Source organism: Manis javanica, chromosome 15 (genome assembly GCF_040802235.1).
Source record: "Manis javanica isolate MJ-LG chromosome 15, MJ_LKY, whole genome shotgun sequence".
Lineage (NCBI taxonomy): Eukaryota > Metazoa > Chordata > Mammalia > Pholidota > Manidae > Manis > Manis javanica.
Genome location: NC_133170.1, coordinates 2,412,527 through 2,425,339, shown reverse-complemented (window position 1 = coordinate 2,425,339; position 12,813 = coordinate 2,412,527). Strand labels below are relative to the sequence as shown.

Sequence of the window (12,813 nt, the reverse complement as noted above, 5' to 3'; positions counted from 1 at the left end):
GGCTAAGAAAAAAAGAGGGACATCACTGGAGACCCAGTGGACATCAAAGGGTAATGAAGGAATACTGTGAGCTGCTGTTTGCCCATACATTTGATAACCTAGGTTCAATGAACCAAATTCCTTAAAAGACATAAATTTATACAAGAAGAAATGGCCAATATGAATAGCTCTATATCTATTAAATAAATTCACTCAATAATTAATAAGCTTCTAAAATGTTAAGTACCAGGCCCAGATGGGTTCACTACTGATTTCCACCAAACATTCAAGAAAGAAATTATATTAATTTTCTACAATCTCTTTTAGGAGATAGAAGCAGAAGCGATACTTCCTAATCATTCTATGAAGCCCGAATTACCATAGTATCAAAACCAAAGACATTATAAGAAAAGAAAATGACAGGCTAATATCTCCCAAAAATATATGTGCAAAAATTCCTCAATAAAATATTAGCAAATTGAATCCAAAAAAAGTATTAAAAGAATTATATACCACAACTAAGTGGGATTTATCCCAGGTATGCAAGTTTGGCTTAACATTTAAAAATCAATTAATGTAATCCAGCACATAACAGACTGAAAAAGAAAAATCATGTCATCATATCAATAAATACCAAAAATATATAAAAGTTTTGATGATATCCAACACCCATTCATGATTAAAAAAACAAACTTTCAGTAAACTGAGAATAGAGAGGAACTTTCTCAATGACAAAGATTATCTACAAAAAACTTACAGATAACATCATACTTTATGATGAGAAAGTTGAGGCAAAATTGTTTACAAATGACATGATCATTTATATAGAAAATCCAAAATAATCTATAAGACAAAAGAAAACCCCGGAAGCAATAAAGATTATAGTAAGATTGCAGGATACGAGGTTAATATGTGAAAGTCAGTTGCTCTCCTGTATACCAACCATGAACAAGTGGAATTTGAAATTAAAAACAAAAGTATAACTATTACATGATCCAGCAATCCCACTTCTGATATATCCAAAAGAAATGAAAACAAGATCTCAAAGAAATATGTGAATCCTCACGTTCATTGCAGCATTATTCAAAATGGTCAAAACATGGAAATAAGCTAAGGATCTCTCAGCAGAAAAATAGGTAAGAAAGATGGGAGATGTGTAATTAATATATTATTATTATAAAATATGTGATATTAATATATTTAACAAATATGTTCTAATAATATTAATATATAAATATCATAATCAGTATTAACATATAAATGAGTATTATTCAGCCATGAGATAAAAGGAATTTCTGCCATTTGCAACAAGTTGGATGAATCTTGAGGACATTATGATATAAGTGAGATAGAGTGAAATAAGTCAGACAGAGGGAGACAAATACTGTGTGATATCACTTACATGGGGAACCTAAAAATGTCAGACTCAGAGAAGCAGAGAGTAGGGTGGTGGTTACCAGGGACTAGGGGCTGAGGAAAATGGGACTATGTTAGTCAAAAGGCACAAACTTCCAATGACAAGTTCTGGGCATTTAATATGCAGATTATAGCTAATAACACTGTATTATATCCCTGAAGGTGGCTAAGTGAGCAGATCTTAAATGCTCTCACCGCACACATACAAATGGTAATAATGTGACAGGATGGGGTGTTAGCTAATGCTATGGTAGTAATCATTTGTAAATGTATAAACCAAAATATTATACACTTTAAACTTACACAAAATTACAAGTCAAATCGGGTAAGATTCCTCAAGGCAGGAAAAACCTAAGACAGGCACAGTCGCAGGGGGGCCATCAGGTGAGAATTTGGGGATCAACAGAGGTGAGGCTCAGAACCTCACCCCCCCTGCTTTGAGAGAAATCTTCTGCATCCGTGGATGTCTTGCTGCCCTTGTCTAGCCTGGATTCATACTTAGTCCATAGGCACACACCTGATCATGTGATCATCTACATTTGCCCTCTTACAGAACTAAACTATGTTTTCTACCTTTATCTTGCATCTACCTACCACTTCAGCATTTTATTAAAAATAAAAATAATAATAATAATAAAGGGAGAAATGTGGGATCCACATATAAATCAAGTATAAAAATCAAACGAATATTCATATTTGACCTGATTGTTAATAGTTCATAATGCGTGATCAAAACCGAAAGTTTCTGTGATGACTGCCCTTGTACTGTTCACCATGTAAGAATTTATTCACTATGTAAGAATTCGTTCACCATGTAAGAACTTGTTCGTTATGCTTCAGAAGATTGGAGACTGACGAGAATTAGTCCTGAGATGGATTAATGATTGTACATTGAGCATTGACCCCCCCCATACAGAATTTTATTGTTAACAACCATTTGATCAATAAATATGAGAGATGCCCTCTCAAAAAAAAAATTACAATTATAAATCACCAAAGCTGAAAAAAGCCCACAATACCATTTATATTAAATACTTAGAAATTAACAAATTTCTAAATAAATAAGAAATTTAATACTAGGTATAAATCTAACAAAATATGCACAAGTTCTATATGAGAAAAGCAAACTCTAAGGACAAAACCAAAGAACTAAATAAATTGAGAGAGATTCCATGTCCATGGATAAGAAGATACCACGTCACGATGTCACTTCTTCCCAACTCAGTCTATAGATTCGAAGCAATCTCAGAAAGTTAGTTTACAGATATCAGCAAACTGATTCTAAAGCTTATGAGAGGCAGAAGACCCAGAGGAGCGAACACAGTGCTGAAGGAGACGAACATAGAGGACAACACTTCCTGGCTTCAAGACTTACTATAGAGCTACAGCAATCGTTGACAGTGTGGTGATTACCAAAGAATAGATAAATAGACCAATGAAACAGAAGTAAACACCCGAGAATATAATCAACTTATCTTTGACACAGGAACAAATGCAATAGAATGAACAAGGACAGTCTCTTCCACAAATGGTATTGAAACAACTGGATATCCAGATGCAAAAACAGAAAATCTAGACACAGACCTTACGCCCTTCACTAACAGTAACTGAAAATGGATCATAGATCTCAATGTAAAATACAAAACTATAACTCTTCTAGAAGATAACAGGAGAAAATCTAGATGACTTTGATATTATGCCTTTTCAGATATGACACCATGGACGGGATCCAATGCAGAAATGATTGATGAGCTAGACTTCACTAAAATCTAGAACTTCTGCTCTATGAAACAAGTGTCAGCAGAATGAACACACAAGCCACACACTGGGAGAAAATATTTGCAGAAGACACACATGATAAAGAACTGTTATCCAAATTATAAAAAGAACTCTTAAAACTCAACAATAAGAAAACAAACAACTCAGTTTAAAACACAGACTAAAGATCTTAACAGACACTTCACCAAAGATACACAACTGGCAAATAAGCATAGGAAAAGATGCTCCACATCATATGTAACCAGGGAAATGCAAATTAAAACAATGAGATACCACTACAAAACTATCAGAATAGTCTAAATCCTAAACCCTTACAACACTGGGTGCTGGCGGGGATGCGCAGCACTGGGAGCTCTCATGCATTGCTGGTGGGAATGCAGAACGGAGCAGCCATGGTGGTAGACAGTTCAGCAACTTCTTACAGAACTAAACATGTGCTCACCATACGATCCAGCAACTGCATTCTTTGATACTTGTCCAAAGGAACTGAAAACCTACATCCAAACAAAATCCTGCACATGGATGTTTATAGCAGCTTCATTCATAATTATGAAAACTTGGGAATAACCCAGATGTCCCTCAGTAGATGAATGGATAAACTGTGGTCCATTCAGACTATGGAATATTATTCATTGATAAAAAGAAATGAGCTCTCAAGACATGAAAAGATATGGAAGGACCTTCAATGCATCCTGAGTGAAAGAACCCACCAAGGGTGAGCCCAGCCATAAGACAGACTGTGGACGTGGGAGGCTGTGACTGTGACGTGTCAGTGGAGGCTCTGGTGAATGATGTTGGTAGTGGGTAGGCGATGCACGTGGCAGGGGAGCTGGGGAGTGTGGGAAAGCTCTGGACTTCTTTCTCAATTTTGTTGGGTATCTAAGCTGTTCTAAAAAATGTAGTCACTAAAAAAAACCAAAGCTACTTCAGACTGCTTTTGAAATATATTTTGGCTAATGAGAAACCTGCTGTCAGTCTAGTTGTTGACCCTTTATAGGCCATTTCTTTTCTCTCTGGGTAGCTTTCAGGGTTATCTCTTCATGTTGATGTTCTATTATTTCATTATGACATATCTCAGTGTAGATTTTATTCATTCTACCCTGATCCTAATGTAACATTTCAGACTGAAAAGTTGGGGGGTTTTTCCTTACATTTCTGGAAATTCTCAGCCATTATCTCTTTGACAATTTCTTTACCATTTCCTTTATTCTCTACTTCTGGAGCTTTTATTGGAATGATATTGGAACCTTTCCATCTAACCAGCATTTTTTCAGTTTCCTTGTTTTTCTTGTTATCTCACTGTGGTTCATTTTGGCTGAATTTTAAGAACTACACATTTTTCTGTGATTAGGTCCAGTCTAGATTCCTATCTATTGAGCTCATCAATCCAATGACTATAGTTTTCATTTCAAGGATTCCTAGTTGGTCATTTTTTAAATTCATTTGACTTTACAGCTATCTTCCTGCATTTTATAATTTATTTTCATTCTTTTCTTTCTTTACCTGTTTGAGGACTGTTAATGTACATTTAAGTCATTTTAAGATACTATATTATTTGCATTTTGACAAGTGAATATTTTATTGATTTTGTTTTCAAATATTTCAATGTTTTATTGATTGATTTCCCATATACCCTCCAGCCTCCCTGCCATATGTATAGGCTCCCCCATTACTAACATCATATTTTATTGATCAATATTGATTTTGTTCTTTTTTTAATGTCACCTTTCTGTAGGTAATTGGGAGATCCACTTTTGTCTCATAATAGGTGGAAATTACTTACCGTTCCCTTCTCCCCCACCCGCTCCGTGCCCAGTGGTGACTTGTATCCCACGGCGACACAGGGGAAGATGCGGACTCGGTCACCGATCAGCAGGTGGTTTGGCCCAGGTGCGGTTCTCAACGCCACCGTGCCCTCCACAGCAGCTTTCAGAGCCGTGGCCCCAGGCAGCAGGGGCTGCCCCCTCCATCTCTTCTCAACAGTGGAGAAGTCCTGCCCCAGCCACCGGTTTCCTGTCGTGAACTTGCATCCAGTTCCCCAACCTGAATGTGGTGCTTTCTGCCCTTGTTGCCCTGTAGGAGCCCAGTTCCCAGGCTCTTGTGGACCCGGGGTCCAGCAGGCCCATGGCTTCACCTCCCTTGCAGCTTCTTTCTGTTCTCTTTCTGGTTCACAGAGATTAGCTTAAAATGCAGCTATATCATTTTGTTTTGTTTTGGTTCTAGTATTTTATTTGTCATTTCTATATGTTTGGATTGGGATAGAGAGAGTTTAAGGCATACATGTCTAGTACCAGCATGACCAGAAATCTTCAAAAAATTCTTAAAACTCCATTTAAGGTAATGCAAGGCTCTTGCCCAAAATACGCTTGTTTGATAATCCACGTGCTGTAAATACCTGGTATGAACCTGTGGTCATTGCCCTCAGGTTTATAATGGATGTTAGAAGGTATCCATAATAACAATAGACGGTTTTCTTTTGAAAAAATCTAAGAAAAGTCAGTGGTGGACCAATATTCCTTTATTCAGGGTCTTCATGTGGCTAATACTATACATTTTTCCATTACTTTTATAATGTCATCTATTCTGCATCACCAGACTTAGTTATTAATCACACTTTAATGCAAAAATTTCTAAGCATGTCTGTTTGAATATATTCAAACATGAACATCACCTCTTATAGCAACAGAATAAACGCTTCCCAAGAAACACAGTCAATTTTGAGTGGAAAAATTACAATGTGTTTGAATTCCTTGGGTAGTTGTTCCACTGGTCACCTCTCCATCATGAAGTGCTGTGAAAAGTGTATCTTCTACCATGTGATGGGAGACGGAGAGCATAATCGGAGACCAGCAGCTCCGGGACCTGAAGGAGCTTTGGGATTACAGCCTTTTGAGCTTGTAGGTGGTACCAGCAAAGTTCAAGGCTGCATCTATGGTTCCAGAATTAAGGGTGCATGGTTATCCTTGGAGAGGAATCATCAAGGAATATTCCACGGGGTCTGTATTCCGCTCATTGGAACCGCCTGGCAAAGCGGTCATAGGGATTCTGGCCGCCTTGATGGCTGCTGGAGCTTCGTCAGCTCATGTGCAATGTACGTGTCATTGTTCTTGCATAGTGAGCAACTGGTTACTCAATGCCATCTGGCATTTTTTGGCTAAACACAGATACAGCACCATAAGGTGAAATACCAGCAGTGAGAAATAATAGTTTACATTTATCATAATGTCCTAGCACAGAACCAGAAGCCAGGAACTGCTTAATGTCCCCAAATCTGTCTAAATGTTGATCGTTTTTGTTGTCTGCCTTTTTAGCTTTGTCTCCTTGCTGGTATTGGTAGGCAATGAAGTGCTTCAGCAATGACCGGATTTTGAGGCAAAAAATACTGAATCAGTGGGCCTTTGTTTTCAGAATCAGCACCCTTGAACGCACTTACGCCTGGATGGTGGTCTAAAAATGTTCCTGTAAACTTTAAGTTCCGTTTTTGATCACATAGCCAAGAACTGATTATTGGCCTTAGAGATACAATGAGGAACAGCACAGACACGGGAATGCTCGTATCTGGCACCCATCCAAATACCCTCAAGTGTTTCTGGGAGATGACCTTTCACTGGCAGCATGATCAAAACATTTTTAAAATATACATCATAATTGTAGTTTTGAGGAAGCAGAAACTCATTCTCATTTTTCAAAGTCATTTGAAATTCTGTACTGAAAGAACTTAGGGTATTGCTTTTATTATCTGTGGATGTAGTCATATATTTAAAACTACTAAACACATTTGGCCTTTTGTTTTTCTCCCCAGAAAGTGGCAGCAACACATTGATTGATGGTTCAGGAGACTCAGAAGATGAAGCGTTTGGGAGTCTTACTCAGCAGGTACCTGGGTTTCCCGGTCACACCTCGCCAGCAGGCTCCCGTGTCCACGCTGGGCGCCACCCTCCACCCTCCGGATGCGTGGAAATGCTTAGAGAGCATTCTAGAAAGTAAAAGTTGAAGTTTTTCTACCACGTTTTCCTTAGAGCCAAAGGTAAATGTATACCTTTGACGTGGTTAGTGCTAGATGACAGGACAATTGTGATTCTTCATTGCCAAAAGAATATATTGAAAACCTGTAAAAAAGATTCCCTATATGAACCCATATGCTTCTAGTGCTAGAATCATCGTGAAGACCAGTTACAAAGAAAGACAAAGCCCTTCTTCAAGAGCCCTCTGAGTGACCAGGAGGTGTGCCCGCTGTTCTCAGCGCCCTCCCTTCGGGCCCTCGAAGTCCCCGGTACCCACTTCAGTCTTCCTGGGCAACACTGAGTCCCTTGAAGATCCAAGGAGACGGGCACAGCGCCGGCCGGACCTACCGCTCCGACCCTCGTGGTTCCCTGTGCGCGCATGTGAGCTCGTGCGCGTGTGAGCTCGTGTGCACTGCACGGTGCTTCCGTTCTCCTAACCTGCTCCCATCTCACAGTTCCTGTAAGTCTCCGTCCCCCTCCGTCAGGCTTCTGGACAACCTTTGCCCTCAGCGCAGACGCCGTGATGGAGCGTCCCCCCGTCTCCAGCCCCTCTGTTCCCACTGCGCCCAGTCCAGCCTTGAATCGGCGCTGCTGCTTCCCTGGGGCGCAGGCCCAGCGAGCAGCACGAACTTCCCAAACTGAACGTGGGCGGCCTCAGAGCACCAGCCTGCTGGGCTCTCCTGGCGCCTGGCACACAACGAGGGTCCCATCGGCTGCCGCGCCCTCTGCTCCGCAACAGCTAACGCCCTGGAGTTACTTCACTGTATTCATTTATCAACTTACAGATTCACTATTTCTTTTATTTCTCACCAAGCCTGTACTGAATATTCTTTGTATGCTAAGAGCAGGAAACAATGAAAAAACAATCCTTTGTTTCAATGAATAGACAACCTCATACAGTATTTGTACAGCATTTGAATAGTTTCAGGCACATAATAAGACTAAAAGTTTGTTAAAATAGTACATACAGTGTAATCATTATAATTCAGAAGAAGAAACTTAAGGGTGAGATAAATACTGAAGTCAGTTTGAGCTTCTTGGAGTGTGTGGCGAGTGTGAACTTCCCAGGTGGAGATGCCTATATTTAGGCAGCTATAAAGATGGTTCTGGAGCTCAGGACAGAGCATTGAAGACAAGGATACTGGAATCCTCAGTGTTTAAGTCATAGTTAAATCTGATACATCATCAAAAAGACAATGAAAGTGAGCGGAGGATCAGGGGAAAAGCCCTGTGGATATTAACAAGCCAGTGCAGGGGAAGGGTCTTCTGAAGGAGACATCACACACACACACACACACACACACCCCAAAAGGTAGGCGATCTTTACAGGACTGGGTCCTTCTCAAAATGAAAGGCTTAGGTCAAAGGTCCTTTGTCTAGGTCGTATTACATCAGGAAAATGACACACACACCTCCAAATCTCTATGTCCAGGCCCTGGCGTTGTTTATAGCACTTTCTACCTCTCAGGTGACCCCGTATTGATCTGCTCACACTCTGTGTGTCCCAGCTGGGAGGTGAGCTCTTTGAAGACAGGAAAGTTGCCTGTTTCTCGAACCAGCGTCTCCCCAAATGCAGGTTGTCATCTTGCTCTTACAGACGCTAAAGAAACACATGTGGAATTAATGACAGAAAAAGGGAGGCAGGGGGAGAGGGAGAGAAGGAGGGAGAGAGGAAATGAAGGGAAAGAAAACCAAATGAAGCAGCCACCCCTGGACAGAAGCTGTTAGGGTCGCCACGTGGGTCCACAGCCCTACTCCGGTCAAATATTTCAGTTTGCTGTAAGAAGCCAGAAATCCAGATATTTATCATATTTCATTGTTTCTAAAATATTTTTTTTTCACATTTTTAACAACTCTGAAATCTGCATGTGTCCTATAAACGATTGCTATCTTAGATTCAATGGAATTAAGGATCAGAAGTTTTCTGTTTTAAAATCACAAAACACTGTGAAGGTCAAGCACAACACTTGTCTTGATTAGTATGTTCCCAATAGGTAGCTTTGCCTCAGAAGCGTCCTTACAACACCCTCCTGCACCCCTCCACCCTCCAAGGTCCTTCTATTTTATTCCTCTCAATAATGAAAGTGCTAGAACAGGAATGTGGAGCAGAGGAACCCAGTTCTCATTATGGTGATTCAGTTAAGAGTGGAATTAGGCAGAGAACATCTTGGTATTCTGCACTTTTGGACAGCGTATGGTGCAGCAGATGCTCTATGTCCCACCTGTGCAGATGCCCATTTGTGGGTTTAGTTCCCATAATGGGAAAACTTGAAGAACAGAAAAGAGGCAGAAAGGGGAAATGTCACCAGGTGACCTAGCTGGCTTTCCTGTCTTTGGCAGGTATTACAGTCCTGGTTCCTTTGAGGATTACATGAACTATCTCTTTATAGTCTTTACAAGATGTTAAAGATTGGGAGAAAGAATTAAGGTGAACTTCATATATTCCAAGATTTAAGGGAAAGAACACAAAATCTACATGGTTCTCATTTTACTTAGTACAAGTGAGCCCAAGAAATGTAATTTTCTTAAAGAGGAAAGATCTGTTATATTTCCCTTGGTTTTTCTTCCCTTCTCATATTGAGATCAGGTTTCGGTAGAAAATACTAGCTGAGCTCTCGCTGGTGTATTGTGCTTAGACAAAAAGGCAGAATGCCTGTTATTACCTTCTTAAATACAGGCAAAGCTTCCAATCTCCACTTACTATGAAATAATAAACTGTCCAAACTGCCATTTTCATCTCATGATGTGTTTAATAAAACACATGCAGCAGTAAATGGTAATTGTTTAGTTCACGTGTTGACATAAATCATTGTATAAATTCTAGGTTACATTTAATGAGTATTTTACATTTCGCAAACAGCACACTGAACACAACTCAAAGGTTACAGCTTTTTATTCCATCATGTTAATGTCAACACTGAGCTTTGATGTTCTAGGATGTCAGATCACCTTTAAGGCCTTAACTTATCATAGAACCATCTTGAAACCCACTTATATGGAAGTTAGGCAAATAAATCTGAGAATGACTTTTTTACTATAAAGTTCTACTTCTAAAATAAAAATGCAGAAGAATATAAAAATTCAGAATTATAAATACACATTTAGTACACACATTTAAATATTTCTTTAGGAATTAGAATTTTAAGGAACAGAATTAAAAATTTTTTTAAAGTGCAACTTCTCACATAATATTTTAAGCAATGTTTGTAATTAAATATGGAGGATGACATAGGATTAAATATTTTAGTTTATGAATTCATGTGTGCTTCCTAAACCAGGTGTCTGTAGACTATGGAGAATTTGAGGGATAAATAGAAACTATATTATATAGCAAAGAGAAATGTAAAAAGTAGGACTTTGGATAACAGAATTGAATGTAGAGTCTATATCAAATACAGCATGGAAATCAGATTACAGAATTTTGAGTAGGACATGTCTGAATTCAAAGTCCACCTTGGCTATGTGTAACATCCATCTGTCTCACTCTTTCTCACCTACCAAGGGAATACGACACTATCTAATTCACAGGGTTATTGTGAGGATAAATGAGTTAACAGTGTGATCTGCGGGTACCTGGTTATCACTCGGTAACATAATGAGTTGATTGTTGTGGTTGAGTAATTTATTCAACAATGTGTAGTGTTCCTTTTTGTGAAAGGACAATAGAATAGAGGCTTTTATTCTGAGGAGTTCAGGGTCTGAAGGAGAGAGGATGTAAATAATTATAGTAAAATGTACAGAAGTGTGGACAGGGTAAGAGGGCTTAGGAGGACCCCAACCAGCCTTGAGGCATCAAAGCTGTTGGAGGAAATACCACTTATACCAGAGTCTTCAAATAAATGAAGAGTTTGTTCAATACCTAAGAAAAGATGAAGGTTTTCATGGGGACCAAGGGTAGGTAGTGGGGGAACATTCCCATATGATGGAATTTGTTTGTGTGGGGGAGTGGGGTTACCTACAGGGCAAGTGGCTCAGAAGGAATGTAGCCTCCTGAAGCTGAGTGCCCCTGGGCCCTGTTGTTAGGTGGCGTGTTGCCCGTACAAGGTCGCCATGCAAGAGTCACCGGGTCACTTGTCAAGTCAGCAGAAATTTATAGAACACCTGCTCGGGGGAGGCTAGGACCCCAGAATACAATGTTGACAAAAAGGCACAGTTCCTGCCTTTGGGAACCTTAAAATACAGAAGGGGAGATCGATATTAATTTGATTCAAATAATTTTAACATCTCCAAAGGTGCTGAAGAACAGTTTCTCACACCAGAAGGGGCCGTGGAACCGAGATGTGCAGCGTGGACAGGAGGGAGGAGAGAGACTCCTGCACAGATGGACTGAGGCCTAAAGGCCTTACTGAGGGCAGAGCAGGGGCTGTAGGCACGGCCTGGGGCGGAGAGTCTAACAGCCCTGTGGAAACACAGACCAGCCGACCGAGAACAAGCGAAGGGCACCTATTTCCAACCTGCACCTTCCACGCCTGAGAGGAAGCGAATCAGCTCCTGCCATTTATGTCTGGGCAGGGACTCAAAGGCGGCCGGGGAGAGGGAAAGCTTTGTGGTGGACAAGGAGGAGGTGCTGGGCGTGCCCTTACTGGAGGTGGTGAAGTGGGGAAGCCGGGGGTAGGCTCCCGAGAAGCATAGTGTCCCGGGTGCTGGTTAGGGGCACATTTGTTCCTTCCTCTAGATCATTCTGAGTTGGAAGTGGGGACACAAATCAGGGGAATTAAGCCAGTTATTAATCAGGTCCTAGTCATCTGGGGTCAATTGTTACAGGTTATTGTTCGGCTTCCTGGGCCAGTCGCTGTGGACCGCCCCCTGGTGCTGCCAGTCTGACTTGGGCTGGTTGTGGGCGATAATGGGCTGGTTTCTGAAGGTTGTGGGTCAGAGCTGTATTTTCACATGTGATTTGGCCTTTGTATATTCAGTCTCTCACATCTACGCCTTTTCAAAACTACAAACAAATCATAGCAGCTTTCAGCTGTGCAGACACTGAAGTAAACGAGCCTGATACAAGTATCTTCTGCTTAAATATGCAGTTTCTTGATATTAAGCAACTCAAACACTCAAAACATCAGGAAGCAAGGAAATCCTTTGAGTCCTACTAATTCTGTATTTGACACAGTGGAGCAAAATGTAAGAACGTACAATCTGGTACTTTTTACTCAAAAAGAGCAAAAAATGTTGAGAATGAAAACTTCTTGTCTTTTCCTTGTACCTACAATTAGTTTATTAATGAAAAGCTCAGGGCAGACCTTTTTAAAATAGCGGAGTATAGAAGGACTTAAAACAACATGTAATTACTACCTCCTGCTTCCAATTTAATTCAATAATTTGTTTTTTTCCTACACAGAGTGCTAATTTCTGAAATACCGTGTGCACATTTTAAAGCATACAACTTTGCTCCACATTCAACCTCCAGACCCACAAGCACCCAGATTTTCAAACTGGTGCTGAGTTCTGTTTTAACACCTCTGGAATGCAAAAAAATTAAACTCAGTAATTTTAGATGTTTCTTTGGGTGGATTTGTACTTTGAATTATGTCTCCCCTGGGGGTAGGCTTTGTAGACATCACTCCTTCCGGTTTCCTCTGGCCCCTTCTCCTTCAGGGTCCCCCTGTCTAGTTTCCAGGGTGCTGGGGCCTCT

The 12,813-nt window shown here is 40.3% G+C and overlaps 1 long non-coding RNA gene across 2 annotated transcripts in view; it reads right to left on the bottom strand.

Moving 5' to 3' along the window:
- The window catches only part of LOC118970432 (uncharacterized), an 83,105-nt gene that overhangs the window by 57,467 nt on the left and 12,825 nt on the right, over positions 1–12,813 (bottom strand). The gene's annotated exons all lie outside the window — the stretch shown is intronic.